The sequence below is a fragment of the Bombus pyrosoma genome, linkage group LG8 (genome assembly GCF_014825855.1).
Source record: "Bombus pyrosoma isolate SC7728 linkage group LG8, ASM1482585v1, whole genome shotgun sequence".
Classification (NCBI taxonomy): domain Eukaryota; kingdom Metazoa; phylum Arthropoda; class Insecta; order Hymenoptera; family Apidae; genus Bombus; species Bombus pyrosoma.
The window spans coordinates 65043-87529 of NC_057777.1; the positions used below are offsets into that span (position 1 = coordinate 65043).

At 38.4% G+C, this 22487-nt stretch overlaps 1 protein-coding gene across 8 annotated transcripts in view; it reads right to left on the reverse strand.

Moving 5' to 3' along the window:
* The window catches only part of LOC122570343 (octopamine receptor beta-3R-like), a 108253-nt gene that overhangs the window by 44296 nt on the left and 41470 nt on the right, over window positions 1-22487 (reverse strand). The window contains exon 1 of one of the 8 annotated variants that reach the window (XM_043732519.1): window positions 1790-2037. The exons of 6 other annotated variants lie outside the window; for them this stretch is intronic. The gene's annotated coding sequence lies outside the window, so the exon portion shown is untranslated. Of the gene's footprint in view, window positions 1-1104; window positions 1764-1789; window positions 2038-22487 lie in introns of those variants that run through there. One more of the 8 variants, XM_043732521.1, reaches the window with a different exon arrangement.

Genomic DNA, 22487 nt, shown 5'->3' on the forward strand with positions numbered 1-22487 from the left:
TCGTGCAAAATATTTGCACATGTACGAACAGCAACGTTAATTTATATGTAGTGATAGATTTCAGAGAGAAAAAAGCGGCACTGGCGTGTCAATGAAGCATTGGAAATTAAAATGTTTCGCATTTTGTAAAATATTTATGAAAATATCAAATTTATGCAGAATAACCTTGTTGCTAGGAAATAGTAGTAAAAAATTAAAAATTCAGAATCTTGTCTTTTTCCCCATTGGCCACGATAGTAAATTTAGGCAATGAGAGAAAAAAGTCGTTCAAGTATTACGGAATGGTTTATTTATATTTCAGAGAACGTGCTTCTAATTTTACTGACAGATAATGAACGAGTTCTCTTCCGTTTGTATATAATGATTTTGAAAAAACAAACACGTCCTTACTTCCAACTGACTAATGAATAGTAGAATTTTAATAAAAGTGACGATGCAATTTTAAAATGTCGCCCTATTCATATACATGTACGTGATAGAAGAAGAGTACGTAACTCTTCCCTTTCCTTCTTTCTCTCACGGAGTAAACGCGAACGAGAGAGAAAGAATCATGATCCGTATTTATAATGAATAAAAAAGAAAAAGTTTTAAAAGCTCATTAATATTTAATTTAGAAATATGCCATAAATATTATCTATTCGATGCATGAGACGTTGTTAATGATCCACGATTTTATCCATAATTTTACGAAAGAGGGAGGGAGAGAGAGAGAGAGAGAGAGAGAGAGAGAGTCTTGTAAACTAAAATAAAAGCGGGGTAGATGCCATCTCCTGTGATCAACATACACACGTATGAATTGGTGATGTAAACTAAAGTCGCGCGATATAGCAACGTGGAAAAGATTTCTAAATAAAGGAACAGGTTGCAGAAATAGTCGTTGACAAATAACTGAAATATCAGTTGATTCGCGAGAATTTAGAAATAACGAGTAACTTAACGAGATCGCATTTCAGGCGATTTTGGATATTTATCTGACAATGAAACGTCCCACACGAATTTTCGAAGCAAAGTGTTTCGACACGAATCGATGTCGTTGAAAAGAAAGTAAACAAGCTAGAAGCAAGATGGAATCCGCGTCGGTGAAAATATTTCCAGAGCTTTTACCGCTTCGTCCACTTTTCGTAAATTCTTCGTTGCTTCGATAACTTGGTTTCTTCGTGAAAAATTCTCCCCTCGAAAGAGGGGGTTTTCTTCCACTTGTGATAAAATTCAATCTTCGAATTAGGACGAATCAAAATACGATAATTAAAAAACCATTGTCCCAATTTTTAAAAGCATAAATTTTACAATCCTCGATGTACTGGCAATTTAGATGTATCGAGTTTAACACTAGAAAACTCCAACCACAGCGGAGATCATATATTCATTTTGATCGCAGGATTCCGCGATGAAACATTTTCGATAATCCCATTTTATCGATAGAAATTGCTCGATTAAAAATATTTCTAAGGAGATTCGCGCGACTCTTTTCAGTAGTTCATCTTGTTCTTATTTCAATAAAATTGTTGTACTTTTATAGACGACGATGCCTAGCACGAGCCAGAAAAACAAAATTGATTCATTCTTAAAAAATCGTCGGCGATTATTCTGAGCAACGTGCCAAAGAATAGAAGAAAGAAGTTGGCCTTTCTAAAAATATTTTCAACACTCCGGACTTTTAGGTGATTATAATTATTTCGCTCGATATAGAGAAAAGTAAAATTCAACGTTTATTAAATCTCCCTATACGTATAAAAATAGCGTGTATCTTGAGCACAACTGTTCACTAAAAATTCACGCCTCAAATTACCAGTGAAGGGGCAGATCATTTTGAGATTGTGTCAAAACGCCAAAACGAACCGCAAACTGAAAATACACAATTCTTCGTCGTATCGTAACGAACCAACTTGTGTTCTCGGTACAACCGCATTTCACAAAATATTCACGAAATAACGCACAAAATATTCAGCTGTATTTTGTAAGAACGCGCGTCGACAGCGAGGTTCCACGCGATTTTAACCGGCAAAGTAGCAGCTCGAAGCGTTCATGTTGCACGGACGACGCCGGTAGACTGAGCGTCGCGACGTGCCGCGGCGCCGTGCCTCTCCCCCTCGCGCTCGCGACGTCTCAGTCTTTCTCTCTCTCGCCCCCCTCTCTGTCTCTCTCTCTCTCTCGCCTCCCCTCTCTCTCTCTCTCTCTCTCTCTATCTCTATCTCTATCTCTATCTCTATCTCTATCTCGTGTGGTACCGCTCTCTTTCTCCGAGTCCCTCTTTTTCCAACTGCCACGCAATGGCTTGTCAACGATATTCATCTATCAGCGCTCTTATAAACTTCTTTTAAGCTCTCATTCCTTTAGAAATTTCTGCTTCTCTTTTTAGCCTTTCGCTGTAGCGATTCCAACTACTAGATTTATAAGCAGAATTTTGGTTATTCAAATTAATCGGTTACATGGATTGCACGTATAACGGAGCAGTTACTTTCCTCGTGTTCATCTTCGCGTACAATCGGTCACAAAAGTCTACATATACGCCTTAAATGTAACATATTATGGTAAAATCGTTAGTTTCGCGAATCTTTTCAGCAGATTAGGATACACATTGTAAAATGTGGATAAAACGTAGCGCAATAACTTATTCACTTTCGCCTTTATTAAGGAAAAAGAAACAAACAAAAAGAGAAAAGATTATATATATATATATAATACAATAATACAAAAATTATATATACCGTGCATTAGCATCGTTCCGCTTCCTCTACATAAACACAAATCGTCGTTTCCTTGGCATTGATCCAATTCAAGACCCAATTAAATTTATTTCAAAATTTTTGTCAGTTAAACGTTTCAGTCTTTCAAATTCTTTTTAGAAATACGTCGATACGATTGTATGTACGTACTTGTACAAATGACGTGAATATTAAACAACAGTAATCCCGACTCCCGGACCTCTTTCTCTTTCGTTCGCGCTATCTTCAAGTTCGGCAAAATGGCCTGCCCTGCCTGTTACACATATACGAGTCGAGTCCTGTACAGCAGACGAGATAATTCATCGCCGAGGAGACTCGATTTTCAATCAATTACGAAGAAAATATATACCGTGTCTAGTAATTATATTGTAAAAGTACGTTGGTACGCTTTTTAATTAACACAGTATCCCTCGTATTTCGCTGTAAGAAAAGGACATAAAGGGAGGAAAGGTTAAAAAGAAGAGCCAATCTATCGGCCTATTTCACGGCTGTCAGTCGCAGCGACACTTGTCGAACAAATTGTCCCGTCACTGGCGTCATTTCGACGGAATTGAGAGACGGTAGTTAGTCTGCTTGGTTCACCATTTGTCCGGGTATTGCTCCCTTTCGTTCCACGAGAACGTTGATTGTTGCTGTTTCATGTCGACATCGATTTAATTTAATTAACCTTGTTTTAACCCGCTATAATAATAATATCTTCGTACGAAGTAGTTTGGTCAAAGTTGAAGTTGTGTCGAGAATTGTTGGACAATTGTCCTCTATTTTATGCTTGATGAGTTTGTGACAGGGTCAAGGTTTGTAGAGAAGAATGTCTATTTGCATACAGTCATCGGGTATCATAAACCTTTTGGAGGACGGGCCTCCCCCCGCCCCTCGGCACCAATTAGCGCACAGTTTTCGCTCGTTTACTCTTGCTGCTACGGTCGGAGATATCTATACGAGGAATTCATCTTTCCTCCAGAAGGGACTATTAGTGAAACGTAAAATTTCCTCTTTGATGTGTGTCACCACACAACATTTAACAGCGAAATCGAACAATTAAATTCCACTAAAGTGATTGTGAACATCACGCATTCGCTGCTTTATTTTTCTCACCGACTGCAGATTTATATAATTGACGTATTTCATGATTTGACATTACCGTCTTTGCTTCGTGTACCTACTGTTTTGCGTTATTTGAAAAATAATTATGAATAGTTGCGCGATAAAGATGTGTAATTTGGATGTTTATTATTCGATTTGAAAAATATAATGATATTATGATATTCTGAATGCCTAACATCCAAATTTAAATATAGCTGTAATATGATTTTCTTTTTTTTTTTTTTTTTTTTTTTTTTTTAGCGAAATAATTTTCAAACATAAAGGGGTAAAATTAAAAGTAATAATGGAAAATTATTTTTCATTTCGACGCTACTTCGAGACATCGAGTTGAATGTTCAATAATTTTAATTAGGAGATGCTTGTTCGAGCTTCTTACGAATTCGTTAGAACGAGGGATCTATCTTCTGTCGAGAGATGAAAGATAATTGCGTCTCTGGTTATTCCAAGGACTTTGTTGGCGGAATCGATCGAATTCGGAAGCAGTAGAACAAGATTTATGCATCTTGCAGGATTTCTCGAATCTTCGTGTCGTTTTTTCAATTCCGGACTAATACGATTTCGTTGTTCCCTTCTACGTGTAAAATATCGCGCGATACTTTTAAATATTCGCGTAACACATGGAAGGAAAATATTTAAGAATTTAAATAAACTGTATAGCGTATGTGTATTCATTTACATGTTAGATTCTCTTTGATTTCATGTTTAAAAACTACGGCATAGTTGGAAATTCTGACAGAGATCCACAAACACAGATAGATACAAGCAATTTTAAAATGTATTACTGTTGAATAAAACAGCGTTCAAGTAGTATAAGCCTATATCTTGGCGGACATGCTATCGACGATTTCGCAATATTCAATGGGAAAAAGCTTTCTAGATTGGTTACCGGACCTTGGAAAAGACTTCCGATAGACTCTATCCAACTAGTAAATCACAGTTGGATCGATCAGCAGCGTCTTCTAAATGTATTAGCCACGAAGAGAACTTTGTTGAGAACGAACATAACTGGATGTTAGGTCGGACAGCGAGTCCAAGTTGCTCTCAAATTGTCTCTCAATCGGGACGATAAAAAAAAGTTTCGTAAACGTATTATCGGAAACGGGGAGTGAAAGGCCAATTTGACGAATATATAATGGTTAATCAACGAAACTAATGTCTGCAGCTGTGATCCTTTGCGGTGTTCACGCTGCATACTTACAAACGCGACGTCCGCTAAGTGACAACATTTTATATTAAAATATACGATTACATTTATTTATATATCGACTGCAGAAACATTTGATAAATAATGGTACACTCTGTCCTTTCTTAACAGGTTTCGGTATTCTGAAAATACGATTTCGATACACATACGCACATACACATAACACGGCGGGGAAATTGTGACAGTTTTCCTACAACACGATATACGGTTGTAATACGGTCTCGATACAACGCGAAACGTGTTAACCGTGCTATAGGAGAATGGCGGTGATTGTAAAATTCATCTTTAAAAGTGCTAGAACTGTATCAAAGTGGACAACTTGGAATCGAAATAATACCAAATGTCCTTCTCTGATTGTAAGTTCTATACCTCCTTGAAATATAAAATTACATTTTCTGTATTCGACATTAAGAGATTTTCGGCACGATTAACAGGTGAAACAGCGAGTAATTGTATTTTGCACTGAATACATGGTTTTCATACACGTGTGTATTATATCATTTGGGACAGACGTTTGTCAAGTAGTATGACCTATCGTTTCAACGGACACCAACGAACACCAACGGACACAATGGAACCTCATCGAGGATTTCTAGAAAATAGCGAATTTGAATTGTACATACTACGAGTGTGAGGATCGATTGTGATTTAGAAGCGAGCGAATGCTCGAGTTATGCTCGAGTTATGCTCGAGCATAGGTAACATGTGAGAATCGATTCGGAGAATGTGGCAAGAATGTCTGTTACGCGTACGAGGTCTTTAAGATCGCAGTATGATCGAAAACTGAGAGAATGCTGTATAAATTCTTGAAGAATCGAGGTAATCGTGCAACATTCCTACGAGAGAAACACAATTTCAAAAGCTATCGTTATTGCTTTATCGTTAAAACACGTAAAACGCATAACCGATGTCAACGTCAGATAAAAAGACAAATTCTGATATGAGATTGGTCGACGACGCGCAAAGACTACAAGCAGAGGAACGATGAGTGAAATTTCCTATTCTTTGCAGGAAAGCAGCGTGAAAATTTAGCAAAATGTAGCAAGTCGATCGATGCCACGATACCAAAATTGTCTTTCTATTTACAGCCAACTATTTTATTTGAACCTAACGGGTTGTTTATCTTTTCACTTTTGCCATGTTACGATCTTGCTGTTTAATTATAATCAAAAGATCGACGAGAATGTACATTTTCCTTCTGTGCTTTTCATATCGTATCTTAAACTTGTTTTTCTATACGAGAGGAGAAACGCGATTCGATATTTTTCGCCGGTGGCCTTCGAATAACTCTGCGACAATAGAGAGAACTTTAATTGAGTGGTGTAACTCGATGGCACTCGTAACCACCAGAAGTAAAGTTCACTTTTCAGCCAGGTTGCCGATGCAAAAACGTTTCCCATGTACCAAAGAAGAAAGAAACGTTACTTAAACGTGGAAATTCGATAGCGGACGGTGGAAAGTTGTAACTCATCGGGCTGGAATCAGCCGGCAGAAGAAAGTTGCGAACGCTCTCCTAGCGAGCGGAAGTTGGCTCAAGTAGTACAAGTTGCCTTGAGATCGTCGAATGCATCGGAAGTGTCGTAACTCTCGGCGGGATCAGCCGGAAGGAAAAGTCTTGGAGATGCGCTGCTTGCACGAGCGGAAAACTTTTTCCTAAGTAGTATAACCCGATTGCGTAACAGACCACACGTAAAGACTGCTACAAAGTTCAGAGAAGCAAGTTTTTAATTACGGCTATTGTTGGCGACGCTTTCGCATTGTTGCTTTTTCCTCGGTAACAACCTTCTCACGACAGGGCAACTCTCTATACCTCTTTTCGTTCTTTCGTTCTTTCGTTTCGTTCGAGTATAAATTGGGGAGTAAAATTGGAACAAGTGACTCTGTAGTTTTAGTTCCCTTCTCGGCTTTCGTTAAGCCGTTATAATAATATTATAAACTGGCCCGTTGTTTAATACGATTAAATACGGAATTAAAGCACGATTAAGCGACTCGAAAGGTAGAAATAAGATTTAAGAAACAGACGTTAAGCGTAATTTCAATTTTGCGAAATCTACACGGTGGCCAAATGTTTCTTTCCTTTGTAAACATTTCTATATCTGTTTGCCAAATTTTCAGAAGCGAATGAAATCCTTTAAACACGCACGATTACCTTTTCGTTCCTATTAGTTTTTTTTTTTTTTTTTTTTTTAAGAACTTGATTCCGCGAATCCGTAAATAGATCGGGGAAAGATCTACGTAACTGTTGGAGAAAGAAGAAGAGTCTTTCGTCGTCCGGCCGAGGATAACGAGGTAAACGATCAACGCAGAGAGAGAGAGAGAGAGAGAGAGAGAGAGAGAGAGAGAGAGAATAGTGACGAAAGAGAGATTCGTCAGCGCAAATTAACGTCGCACGAACACGATACATCCGCGTTTAACGATTTCTTCTGGACAAAAGCGCGAAAGTGGAGCATGATTCGCGACCAGGGCGCGACCAGGGCGCGACCATGAGATAACGATGTCACTCTCACAGGAACAATGAACGTGACAAGATTCACGGAGGCATCCTTGATTAATGGCCACGATAACGCTGACAATAAGAACGATCGATTCGAATGGTTTACGATTGTAAGTGGAACAAGACCTACCTCTGTGCAGATCGAACGAACCGGATGTTGTGGATTACCCTGTTTGAGAATAAAAAGAGAATTAAACGAATCGACGGAAGGAAGTTTCGTCGAGATTGTTTTAAAGCGGAACCAGAATTAATACGTACGTGATAAAACGTTTGTTACGGACGTATGAAATGTTACTACATTGCACGATGTTTGCGATATGCATGAAATATCGATTTTCTCCAAGCTATTTTTAAACACCAGGTTACTTTAATTAAGTATCATCGTTCGTATCGTTAGTTTGTTGCTAATTCGGATTTGAACTCAGATTTCATCGTTCGATTCGGTGCTCTCATTCTTACTTGGTATTTCGTAAAATAAATTCTTTGAATATAATGTAACTTTCAAGCGTTGCAAACGGCTATCAATTACGGATTAATTAATTAAACGATCGTTGCAAGAAGAAACAAAATTACTTGAAAAACCTTAAAATTGTGGTAAAGATTCGCGGAATGAAAGGGAAAAAGCATTCTTTCATAGATGATTTCTAAAAAGTTTCGAAATTTGGAAAACTTGACCGATATATTCACCAAACATTCGAAGGTTCTTTAAAATCTAAGAATTTGTACAACTCTAAAGAGCTTCGCTTTACAACGGGCTAGAATCGAACTTTGAAAATCTCAAAAATCGCAAAAGAATGGCAAAAATTTCAAGAAATTCCTCCAGTTCTCCTCTTAAATTAAAGCTAATTAAAGCTACTAGCTAGTTAAAATGGCGATAACGATAGCAATATCGGAAGAGGAAGGAGAAATGTAGCGGTTCCAATACCGTGACCGGCTTCGTGATAATGCAGTTTCCACAAAATATCATAAACGCGTTTCCAGCAGACGCCACGTGGAGACACTCGTAGACGCAGACTATCGAAAAAATGTATTGCACGCGTTCATCGTACTTTTCGTTCGAGAGCTTCATCGCGTATTCCTCGCGAACGGATTTCCGTGAATTTCTGTCATCCAGCCACGCAATAACGACGGGATCGTGAATAAGCCTGGTGAATAAGCCTCGTAACAATGGACCAAGATAAACAGTCACGTACAAACGTATAAATGACAAATTTCGAAAGTAGAACAGCAGCCACAAGCTAGACTTTTCTTTCACTTTCGTATCGCCAGCCGTATTCTTGTTAACAATGTGACCCTTTCATAGAGAATATGAAAATCTTGTACGACGCTTCAGCGACGTATAGTTGTGAATGCCTTTCGCGTAATGCAACGTGATAATAAAAGGGAATGTCTACGATTTTAGGGCATCTGGTATTCATCGGGAGGTATAGAAATTGATTTCTGTAAACGTATTTATAGAAATAACTAAACTGGTGAAATGATAATTTTCCTTCCCAATTTAGTTTGTTAATATTAGAAAATCACTCGTTCAACTTTAGCCAGAGAAATTTGTAGAACCAAAATGTAGAAATGCGAAAACATTGCGTTTAGAAGGACGGTTGTTAAATTTTCTGTAAAACAAAACTCTACTCTATTTCGCAATCACGACATTTACTTTTTACTTTCCTAATTGATCGATCCAAGTCGTACGAGCAAATCCTCTTCAGGCGATAGAGTTACGCAAAGTGAAATCGAAATTCTGTTTTCAGCAAGTATGTTAAGATTGCGACAAAGTTCGTAGAGCCAGGTATATTAATGGAATTTGTTTGCTACCGACGAACGTATTTGACAAAATCCACTTGGCTCGATTAATAGAAAGTTTTGATATTTTACAAACATTTTACAAACACATTGATGTTGGCGAAACGTCTGAACAAAGCGCAACGTACTATCGAGAACGATACTACGCGACTAAAAAGAACACACTTAGAATATACTATCTAATAAACGTGGTGAAAGTTTAGAACGCAAAACGTTGGCGCTTCGCAAAGTTCCAAACGAAAAGTAGCATTGTTCACGCTGGTGCTGTAATCTTTACCGATCAAGACCTCGCGTGGTTGTGTTGCGCGTGCCGGGCGGAATAACGATCTCCAAACTGTCATTTTTGCAACCACATGTCCGAAATAAGTTCTATATGGTAAATAAGGTAGAAAAGGTCAAGGTAGGTGAAAAGCCGGAGACATTGCGATCGAACGATCGATAACCGTTTTGAACGGTGCAGGATCGATTGATTCGTATCTTTACGGAGTAGAGTCGATATCAATCGCCAAAACAGTCGATTAGAGTCGATCGCAACTTTGACAGGACAATTGGATATTAGCGGGCTTGTGGCTGCGATATCACTGGATAATCACGATGATCCGATAAATTGCGTTTAATATGCCGTCCGCGTTGATGGACGTGACTTTGGGTTGGAACGTACGGTAAGTAAGCTGCGTGGAATCGATTCCGTTTTCGGACTGTGGCTGTGGACCGGCGAACGTGTTAGACGATCGATGACGCCGGAGATCTTACGAATCCATAATTGCTTTGGGTAACCGTCGAAAGCTGCCGGTTATAGTTTCATTTCTGCTTTCACGAGTAAAAGTTAAATCCGAATAACGAATGTCGCGGTAACGCTCGCTTTAATCGGGACGAACGAAATTCGGGACCCAGCGTTTAAATTCTCGTAAGCAGCACGGTTCGTCGAACCGAACGAGAGAACAGATGGAACAGGGGGAAGCGAGATAGGCGGAAAGCAATCGTCACGCGATCAAGAAAATTCCAATCTCGGTTATTTTCGTCTTACCTTTATAGGTGTAATTTTATGTGGTTTTAACGATGGTTTAAATAAATTTTTAACAGTTTCTGTGGTTCTTAGTGGTTTGGTTATCATTGATCCAAGCATGGAACAAAGTGCAATCAACTCTTGTACAACAACTCTTGTTACAACGTATAATTCGTTCCGTGTTGCAACGAAACCGTGTTAAGCAAAATTTCGAAATAACGAAAATCAAGAGAATCGATTCTCTGAAACGCGCACATTTCGCATTATCGCGTATACAAGGGGAATTCGCTGTTTCGATCAAAACGAAAACACCAGTGATGGAAAGACTAGCGTTATAATACGAGGATTAGCCGAGTTTAACGAGTCGTAAAAAGGGAAACCGTGTTATAAGGGGGATATCGCTTCGAGTTATATTTGTATAGGATGTCGTGCATTACGTGGTCAACCGATTAGCGAAAAAAGAGATGCGATAATAAGGGGTTGAATAACGCTTTTCGTTTGAGGGCTCGTTTCGTTAAAAGATATACAGCGATAGAACAAACGAACGAACGCGTTTTTATTCGCGCGAAAGTTATTTTCGAACGTAACATAACTTTCTGTCTACTTCTCTTTAGTCTACTTCTCTTTAGTCCAGAATTGGAATAGAAAATTGAAATAAAGCGATAAAGAAACGACATTCTCGTACGTAGACGGTCTCGAAAATAGACCTAACCTAAAGCACATTGTGCGCAACACTCTGTACGTATCGTCTCGAATTACTTACATACATGTCGCTGTAACGGTGACCTGGCAGTTTTATAACCGTAACGATCGTGCATCGTAGACGATGATTCGAAATTGAAATTGGCGATGCATCGTTCGATCGCGCGCAGCTTCCCTCTGTCCAATTAGATCAGGATTGACCGAATCAGCGAAACACGTAATTAGAAACCAATCGATAAGCGACGGAATCAACATCCACGAATAATACACGTCGTGAGGATTACGCTCATTAGGTCCAGCTCGGGCCATAATCTTTCCCGATTAACAGCAGCGATAAAAGCAGATTATTCGCCTAATCAACGGAACGAATTCCTCGCCTAGTTTCGCGATTTCCATCGTAACGTTTATCCACGATGCAAGAGGGGAACGAAAGGACTGGAGGCGCCGCGCAAGGATCTACTACTCGTGACAGACGATGATAAAGATGGAAGTTGGTGTAGGAAGTTGGCGGAAAGATGGTTCGACAAATCCGCTTACAAATAAACTATTTATACATAGTTATTTTTTACATAATTATTAATTATATAAAGGTTGCTCTTGGCAATGATATTTAGAAGCAAGGTCTACTTTTTGCGCGAATTAAACGAAAATTACGTGAGAATGATCTTGTACGATGGTAATGGATAATATGTAAACGCTGATATGGTCGGTATCGATCGGCAGCGTGCTAATGGAATTCCAAGATTAAAGATTTTTCATCAACGTGATCGTTGTTATAACGTAAACGTTATAGTTGGCAGGTTGCGAACAAAGCGCAAGTTGTTCTTTAATTAGATTGGCCAATGGAATGAACAAAGCGGGTGAATGGATGGCCAAATCAGCTTCTCTAATTTCAACATGTTTCGCACAACCTATAAAATCGATAATATATTCGTAAAAGATCTTTACAAGTGTTGGAATACTCTCGTGGGTGACCGTAAATCAAGCTACGAACGAAATGGCTGACGAAAGGAGGGGAACGAACGGGGTACGTTGAAAGGAATGGAAGAAGCAAAAATCAATAAAGATTTCCGCAACGTAGAATCGAAAATCGTATGGTAGTGTTATCGCCGGCACGGTTACGAAACTTAAATAGCCACTTGGCGAAAAGTTTCGTAACTCGTTAAAGTATCTACTACTCGCTCGGTAATTGATTTTCACCGGTTAAATTCATTAACGCGCAAGAACGCGGCCCCCTTTAAACCTTTAATTAAACGTCGAAGCGTCTAATAATAGGCGCGACGTTACGTAATTTATCGTGCCGTTTGGCTAATTTCAGCCAACTTCCGCTCAGCCGATGATACACCCTGGGCTGGAATAGATTGTAACCGTGCACGATTTGCAATCGTGTCGAGAATTTCTAATTATAAACCGGCAAGGCTGTGCACACCGCTTTCGATTCCCTTCGTGTTCCGCGCCAGCTAATTCGTTTAACCATCTCGCCCCCTTATGTTCCCCCGAAATTCTGCCTCTTTTCACCTGAAATTCCTTCATCGACCTGTCAAATTGCTACAATTCTATTCCAGTAAACTAGCTTTATTTTTAGCGTCAATATGTTAAATCTTTCGATCGATCTTTCGATTTCATTACTATCTAAACTTCTATAAATTTCACATTATTATTAATAAATACCTTAAATTCTTAACAAACGTTATTTCCAATATTCAATGTCATTATTAATAACCGAGTGTAAAACAATTTAAAAGAAAATCTTTGAATTTCGAAGCGAATAGTTTTATGTATCTGATCGTTGTGTTCCCTGTTTGTTAAATATATCGCTTTTGTCGTTTATGCGAGCATTCTAACACCATTTCTGTCTGAATCGATCGCGTTCATTCAAATTTCTTATCTCGCAAGCGAATACCGATCACGTTCCATAATATTACGTTATTAACGACATTACTAACGTTAACGTTACAATAACTAACCGTTCATTGTGCTACTATACTACTGCAATATACTACATACATACATACATACATACATACATACATAATATGTACCGTTTTTATCGTAATAAAAATTAACTTTAAGATTATCAATGAAACAATTTGACCAGATATAGGTAATGGATATAAAAATAGAAGTGGCACGGAGAACAATCCTCGAATTGTCTTGAAACAATGTGGAAATGATTACGAGTAAAATCATATAGCGAAATCGTTTCGATCTTACTAAAAGTCTATGCTGATTAATTAAGCAAAAGCTGCTGCGTGTCTCGATTTCTATTTGAAAAGGAAATAGTCGTAAGAGAGAAAGAAAGAAAGAAGGAAGGAAGGAAGGAAGGAAGGAAGGAAGGAAGGAAAAGTGAAACTGGTCGTTTAAACGTACTCGATGGTATTAGTGGTTTTCATCGGTGATTTACTGTCTTCATCGTAATGGAAATCTAGAAAAGTACGATCGTACAATGTGTCATATATCGTATTATATTTATGTATCTAATCTACGGCAATAAGTTGTCAAGTTAGAGGTGGAGAGCGAAAGTGCGTCCTTGTCGATCGAATCGTACCTAAATTAAAGAATTAAAGAAAGCGTTGTAGGTGTGTCCGATTGAGACGAATAAATAGGTCGACGCTCGGTTTAACTGGGCTCACCTCTCATTGATAAATTACATCGAGTATCGCGTTGCAAATATGATAAATTATTTCATTTATGATAAATTACTGTTTGCTGTGCTGTGGAGAAGTAGCTTTTTAACAAGATGAACGCAATCGAATAAACTCGCAGAAAGCATCTACGATATTAATACCAATGAAACCGATATTCCTTGTATTCAGGATATATCTATTATGCTTATTTGCTACTCCATTAAAAAGCAAGGAAATTATGTTTATGTCTATATTTTTGCAGTAAAAAATCTAACGTTTCTCCTATGCATAGGTTGCATTAATATGCTTTGCGTATTTTGTATATATTATTTGAAAATATACGAAAGAACACACAATTGCGTATATCGTATATTCGTTGATGATATTCGTACAACAAATATTATACATATTGTATATTAATGTGAAAGTAAAGATAAACATAACGTAAGTAAAATAAGTGAAATTATAATATAAGTAATATTATTAAGTAAAGTATAATTACGTTAGGTTAAGCAGAGGATCATTGCAAAGTCCTTTTTTCCACGACGGTTTTCGAATTGAGTTATATAGTTTTCTATATAATGAAAGATACATCGCGTTCGACTTTACATTCGCTTGTAATTCCTCACTTCGTTAACAAGCTTATCATACAAGTTTCACACAACGCGCGTTACAATTTTATCATAGTATGCTATATATATACGTGTGTGTGATAGCGTGTGATAAAGAAACTGCGTTTACGTAGTCATCAACTTCATAGGGCGACCTTTCTTACTTTTCGCTATTCCTTTCGATATTTCGTTATTCCTACCGGCAACTCCTAGTACGCTAATAACCACAAACTTAACGTTATTTTCATCGTCGATACACGGCTGTGCTCGTGAAAGCCATCATTTCCATAGCCGTATAATTAAATGTGGATGATGGACGTCCCGAGCAACAGAGTCGATGATATAGAAACAGAAAATCCTGACCTTTTCTGGCCAGACGTACAAAGCTTGTTTCTGATATTACGTTCCAACTAGTTCATTACCGAATGGTAAAAATGGTAAAAAGTTGGCAACGACGGTGGTGGAAAAGAACGAAGGGGGACGGCCCGTCGCAGTTGTGCACACGTACGGATTCATCGTTTTCGTTAGAGGAGACGTTCCGCTTTCTCCCGCTATCGATTCACTAAGCGGCTCGTAAGGAAGAGCAAAGCAGCCTTAAAGGCGCACGCTCAATGCCACTAACCTATTTACCTATGTAGGAAAGAGCTCGGCTGACTCATTTCCATCGATCGGCGTGCACGTGCACATGTCTCGAAAGGGACCGGGATTCTCTCGAATTCTCGTTAATCCTTTTGTTCAGACGGCCTTTTGCAACCATGGTTTTACACACCATTCGTAAAAGGATCTACACGATGAGTATCGATTTTCAAGATCGTCTAAAAATAGTTTGTAGCGGTATTTTATTCGATGGTTTTGTTATCTCACTTGTACGCGCGTTGGCTATCCTTGTAGGTAGTCAGCTATCCTTCGTCGGTTGTTAGTCGACGCCTGATCGACTGTAAATGCCAATTTCTAGTCTATTTCCAAAAAACATGATATAATCCATGATTAAACATGAAAAACGTGAAATATCTAGGACGAAGAAAGAAAACCTGAGGAAATCGTCGAATTTTCAGCAAGTTTTAAAAAGCGACCGATCGTTAACAGTTTAAGACATAAAAATGTCTCTTTGTCCATTATGCATCCGCGATCGTTTCGCGGAGGAATTCTCGAAGAAAAGCACGGTAAAGGCGCACCCCGGCTATTGCATATTGTATGCAGCGTTTCAACTCTAAATTGCTTTCTTTTAATCCGAAAACAACGCAACTGAGAAAAGCACTACGTAGTTGACATTCTAATGGTTCTTCCGTGATGAATGTGGCTGATAAAAATGTAACTTGGTCCCTGCAACTCGTATATTCCTAACAACAAGGGCAAAGAGTCTGTAACGATCTTGAGGAAAATTTCCTGTAATTTGTGAAAACGACTGTGGAAAGAGGCATGTGAGAAGAGACTGGATAAAAGATAAATTCATAAATAGATCATTGGAGTTTTTACTTTAATTTATTTAGTGATATTTTACCGTTTATATTTACCACAATATTGTCCATTGTATTATCATTAATTGCCTTGTTTATAATAATTTCCCGAGCAACTTTTTGCTAATTTTTTGTTAACTTTTTGCCAATTTTATACTAACCGCTTGTTGCAACGAGAATAATATTGGAATAGAAAGGTGGAAAGACTTTAACAAAGTTATTATAGTCAAATTAAAGGCATGAAACCGGAATATTTAGTAGAAAAGTGCACAAACAGAAAGACGATGATAGGAGGCTGTATAATTATTAACGGAAATAATAATTTTAAGTTGGGATTTCAGTTAAACAGAGTGCTGCTTGTCCGAGCTCTTATTTATTTTACTTGGCTATCAGCGTGATATTATATTTCGTTGTTGTAACCGTTTCCGAATAGTAGTCAAGTTGCGGTAATGATTGGGTTTTCGTTTTTAGATTAACAGCAGAACTATAGTAATGTATACACATCCGCGCATAGGTATCAGGATATCCACTCGTTACATGTTTGTGGGAAACTCTGGGTTTTCGTAATCTGCCTGACACAGCTGAGATGTATAATCGGCGTTTCTTTACGTGGCAAAAGATCACGAAATCTGGAAAGTTCGTCATCGTGAGAAACCTCGGCCGTAGACGGATGGAAGTCGCGCGATCGAGACACCGGTTTATCAAACAGCCACCTTGTCGATAATTAGGAGACGAGACGAGACATGGCGGCCGAATCAGCGAGCAACGCACTTGAAGCACAGTCGTAATTCCATTGTATGTATATTACTAGGATTGCATTATAGATACGTCACCGTTAGACGGACTATCCAGGCGACGCATTAGTGTAGTCGCGTCACGTAATTACAGATACTAGGCAAATCGCGACGCGAAGGCACCGGATGTTAACTCCGCGCCATTGTTCCGTATATTCGTGTTTCGCATTTCTGGTAAACTTGTTCGTTTAAGTAACTGGTAATTCGATATGGTTATTATTGGATATCAGAAGGTAATCGTTTGGCTCATTGCTAATTGGACGTTATTCATCCCGGTATCGATGCAACTGCGGTATTGCTATAATTGCGCGATCAACGATACACTTGATATATGGCTTGGTACCGATAGAAATAATCGTGATACAACAGACTGTGCTACGATCAACGCACTTTACATTATTCGTGCTTTTTGTTATTTGTCTTTCTTTATATGTAACATATTTTGTTCGTGTATAAGAAATAGGAAGATAGATAGATAGGTATCGCAATTCCAACCCTCGGGAGATCATAGAACGGACTTGGTTTATAACATTTCTTATAAACACTCATCCCTCCACACCACCACATCCATGTCACGACCGACACACACTTCAAATCCGATGGATCGGTGATGAAGATAAAGATGTGGCGGCACTCGGCGACAATGTATATCGTCAAAGTGCCTAATGAGCCGAATGTTCTAGAAGAACAAGAAGGCGTGTGTGGCAACGGTCGCGGACGCCTAACAAACGCGTGGATACTGGGGATGATATTGAGGGATGAGACAAAGGAAAAAGAAACAGATCCGATCGAAAGTCAAATTGTAAGAGCTTCACAGTCTTGGAATGCACAGTCACGGATAAATTCTCTTTTTATTTTTCTTTTCATCTTCGATTTCCTCTTTTTTTTTTTTTTATTTTACGTGACAACCACACCGCCTTCTGATCTGTATCGTACACAGGTCCTATTACTTCTCACCTCTTACTTTTCACTCTCCTTCTCCTCGTATCATTTTCAACATCTACGTAAGTTACATAACCCGTACTCATCTATATACATTGAAACGCATGCGAAACACGTCCAATAACGAAATTTTACACTGAAAATTATAGTTATAACGAGTGAAATTATTAATTTGTGAGATTTTTGTGCTCTCCTTAGTGAAGCAATATCTTTAACGTCAACTAAAAAATTCGATCGCATCTATTTATAATATCGGACCTGAAAATTTCGAAATAGTCCGAGTCTCGGTTTTTATTAATTTCGTTTGTTAAGACGCTTGACTAAACTATATTCAGTGTATCATCCTCATATTAATATAATCCTCCGAATACATTTTAATTTGCTATCAATCGCTAGTAATGCTTCCATTAAATATCACTTTACATGATAAAAGTGAGGATATGAAAGAGTAAATAGGTGAAGGTTAGAAATTATAGCAGTAGTAGTAGTAGTAGTAGTAGTAGCTTTTACAGGGAAAGCGTAGCTACTTCCAATCTGGTCATGAACCGACAATAGTAGTTTCAAACGGCTGTTTGTTCCAAAGTTCAAACACTCGGAATTTGCGTCGACAAACGCAAATACAATATCTTCTTGCAAACTAATTCCGTTTCTTCCTCGATTACACAGTGGTAATTTGTGGTCAATGTAGACGGCGCTTCGAGCAGAATTTCGTTTGAAAATCCCGTGGGGTTCAAGGCTAAAGTCGTTCGTTTCATCGTGAATTTCACGGTCTCGAGCACGCTTGGCAGCTGTACGCGGACGAAACCGCGGTAATAACAATAAATAATCGCTGGAAATTTGCGAGCACTGCCAGTGAGTCGCGGTTTCCAATTTCGCAGTGACGTCGTTTGTCATCGAACCGACCAACCAACCAACCAACGACTTTCCAACAAAGCGGTGGCTTCTTCGAATGATTTTCTTCCGTCCTAGACCTACGGTACTTTCTAGCGAATAAAAGAACGTCTTTCTCACCATTATCATAAATGTTTCGCTTTCAGGATTCATTTCTCATTTCATTTTTTATTGGATCGCTGGTAAATCGTGGTAATTTTCAAGACTTGTAACATTATATCGTATATGTTCTACTTTTGACGTTTGAACTGTTTTTTTTTTTTTTTTTTTTCTTTTCACATTTCTTCGTCGTGCCAATTTTTCGATAAAACTGAAATAATTTTGCCAATTTGCAATTTTCACGCGCCACTACTACTCATCCGTTGTTTAAAATTAATCGAGAAACATAACTACAACAAACATGCACGATTGACTGATCGATTTTAGTTAAAAATTGTCTGTCTACCGATATAAACTGATAAAGAATTCACCTGCTAAAGTTCTAATCGATTAACTGAAATAAAGTTGAAAAGAAAAAGAAACAAAGGTATATTATTCGTAACTTAAGATCGTAACTTTCTCAACTGATTGTCAGATTTATCGCAGAATGCCGATAAAAGAGTAATATGCCCGAAATATTCTTCGCTCTTCGACTTCGCTTTTGAAAATTACACGAAAAACGCTTTTCCGCGATCATTGACCGCGATATATATTTTCATCAGAGTGACGTTCCTCGTTATCGCTGCTCGGATTCGGCCATTTGCTTTGTAACTCTAGATCAACCGAAAGGAAGAAATACTGGAATTACGATAATACTAATACTACAAGGAGAAATAGAAAGCGAAAAAAGAATGATTTACCATTCCTTCGCTTTGTAACATCAGAATATTTAAAGAGAAAGAATGTTCGCGTTGCAATGGTGTTAACGTTACAAAGAAAGAAAGAAAAAAGAAAAGAAAAGAAAAGAAAATTGGACAGTGTAGGTAGAGTGACTATAAAGAAGTAGCCAATTCGTTGATCTCTTGTCGCAGTACCACTCCATTTTTTCCTACTATACACATGTCTCCGTTTAAAACAAAGACCAATAAAACGAAAGAGAAGCAATTGATTGTCTCACGTTTCAAACCTATTATTATTCTTTCGCTTCTGTCGTCGACTTTCCGACTCGGTCGAAAATGATATAAAGTTACTTTGCGATACGAAAGAAAGAAGAGAAATTGATATCTGTGGCTTCTCCATCAGTTTCTCGCTTTAATCATCGACTCTGCAACTTCAGAACAAGCAAAGGGAAGAGATATTCGAGAATGAATGACAACGACATTCTCCATACTCTGTTATCCTTTCTTCGCTTCCAGCCGGACTGCTGGACTAACTCCAAAGTAACCAGAGGAAGAAGACATACTCGAGTTAGAATAACGTTAATATCACAAACTAATAGACGAGAAACGTAATATAATTTTTAAAAGATAGTAATTTTTCTAAATGCTCGCTTTCGTTGTCGATCCTCTTCTTCGATCGAGCAAATACATTTTAATCTTTAGCTTGGGAATAATTGAAAAGAAAATAGTCGAATCGCAACAATGGTAACATTGAAACACGAATAAGAGAGAAATTGATTATTTTCTTCGCCCTGCGGTGTTTACCGTATTTAGTCTATGGACTTGTTATCCTTGGAACGGAGAAATGAAGAAAGGAAAGGAGAAATATAGAATAATTACGATAATATCGATGGTATAAAGTAAATAAAAAGAAAAGTAACCCAAGTAATCTTCGACTCTTGTTACGTAGTTTGCTCACATTGACACTTTGGTCATCGAGTTTCCAATTTGGAATACAAAATGTTCTCAATTATTATTCGTCCGTTTTAATGATCAACGTTCCAACACCCAGAGTCACGCGAAAGAAAAATCATGGAAAAATCACACTAGCGTTCATATGGAAAATTATGTGAAAAGCAAAGAGAGAAAAACTGATTTTCTCGTTCCGTATTACCGGTCCTTTGTTTCAACCCTATACTCGATAACTCCAGTCCGACGAAAAGGAAGAGATATTCAAACGCAAATCCACTCTTTGATCAAGCGCATCGATTCACGTTCAACCAGAGAATTTTGCAGCACACGTGTACTCGTGGCGAGAGCAAAAGTACCAGCCTCTCTAAGAACACGAAAGGGACGACAAAGTCTGCAGGCAATTTCCTCTTTCTTCGGAAACTTTTCCATTTTCTCTTTTCGCCGTACATATTGGTTTTCTTTTCTAGCTCTCCTGGCCAGGGCAGACACCCGGCTAAAAAATTTTTATTTATTAAGAATATTCTTTCCGACGGATCTCTCGAAATGCTAGACACGCGTGTAAATACACCTTCCTCGAGAAGCTTTCCACTCGTTATTTGGATTACAACGTCCGTGCCAGACGGTTGAGGGCAAATGCAGACGAAAATGAAAATATCTTGGCGCTCGTCCAACGAATAAAATCAATATCGTCAGTGTTTTTGCTACATGGTGAATGAGATTTTGTTAATGTACACGGTTAATTCATTGAAACGTATTGTCGAGTCGCTGAATTTCATTCGATTTTTTTCTTCGTTGATTCCCAATTGCCGCGATATTCTCTCATTGTTGAAAGAAATATCGATCGTGACAAGTACAGGAAATTACTCGCGGTTTATTACAATTAGTTAGAGTATTTAATTATCTATTAGGCGGTTTTTTTTTCTAAACGATTGAAGCTAAAATATTTCAACACTAAAAATTTAATACAATTGGAATGTTGTGCTCGTTGAATCATGGAATTATTGAATTATTGAATTATTGAAGCAACATCTGCATAACACAGTTTTATATTATTTACAGCAGTTAGCGGACGTTCTTCTTCTTCGTACTTTGTACTTTCTTTTCTCTCTCTTTCTCTCTCTCTCTCTCTCTCTCTCTCTCTCTCTCTCTCTCTCTCTCTTATGACTGTTTAGCATACTAGCGTTGAACCCCCTAACGTTTATATAACATCTTTTTGTTTAATTATACCCATAGAATACACGATATAATATACCCAGAAAGTTTGGCTGCTGAACCTTGGAACAGCCTATATATGAATATACGTTTAGAAAAACGATAAGAAAAGCGTAACGAGTAATTCATCCGGCAACTATAGTCGAGATAAAGGACCCCGAAGGTACCGGGGAAGCGTGATTGCAATGGGATTTGAGACGACAGGTGCGGCGAGAGGGCGAGGGTGAAGGCAAGGGAGGAACAAGGAGATGGATCAAGTTCAGCGGAAAACCTAGAACTCTACACGGGGGAGGGAGGGAGGGAGGGAGGGAGGGAAGCAAGCGGATTGTGTAATAGGGCCATTGGCATCGGTCCAAAGTGCACGATCTCGTGGCAGTGCCAGAACCGCCAGAGCTCCAGAATCCAACGGCAATGCAGAGTGCAGGAGGCTCGCCGACGGAGAACTACTCTAGGTCGAGTCGAACGTGTTGGAAATTGGGTCATACAGCGAGCACTCGTCGCAGCCGAACGATTAACGCGCCAACGTTCAAATAGTTGTTGCGAAGATTGTGCAACGCGTACACCCCCGCGTGACAATGATCGCGGATGTGTGGATATCGTGGCGTACGTCGTCGCCTCTATATTCTCGATAGTTTCCGTTGCCAACAGCGTGGAAATTTCATTGCCATTGCGACGAGATACGAGTGTCGCGTGATTATATTGGTATAAAATTTAGAACCAGTCTGGAAATATGTAGACAACTTGCAAGTTGTTTACCGCAAAGAAGAAGAATCGGTAGAATTGGTAGAAATAGCAATGTAAAGTAAGATTAAGCGGAAAGTATAAGATTAAATAGGCGTAATCTCTGTTAAGCGCATACTCGCTAACATATTACATTTTATTATTACATTTTCCGATTCAGTTTCAAATCTCGTTCAAACGCTAAGAAAGTTTCGAAAAATGTTTTATTTGCCGCACATAATATATTTATTGGTAAAAAGTTTGTATAAATATTAAAATAGTTTCGCGAGCCATTGTATCTCGAATCTGTAGCGAAATAACGTGATAACGTGATAATGTGAAACGTGACACAGATTACGCAAATAATAATTGTTGATAATAATAATAAGTGGTGGAGCATAAAGATAGGATTGTACGAAGAACGAAGA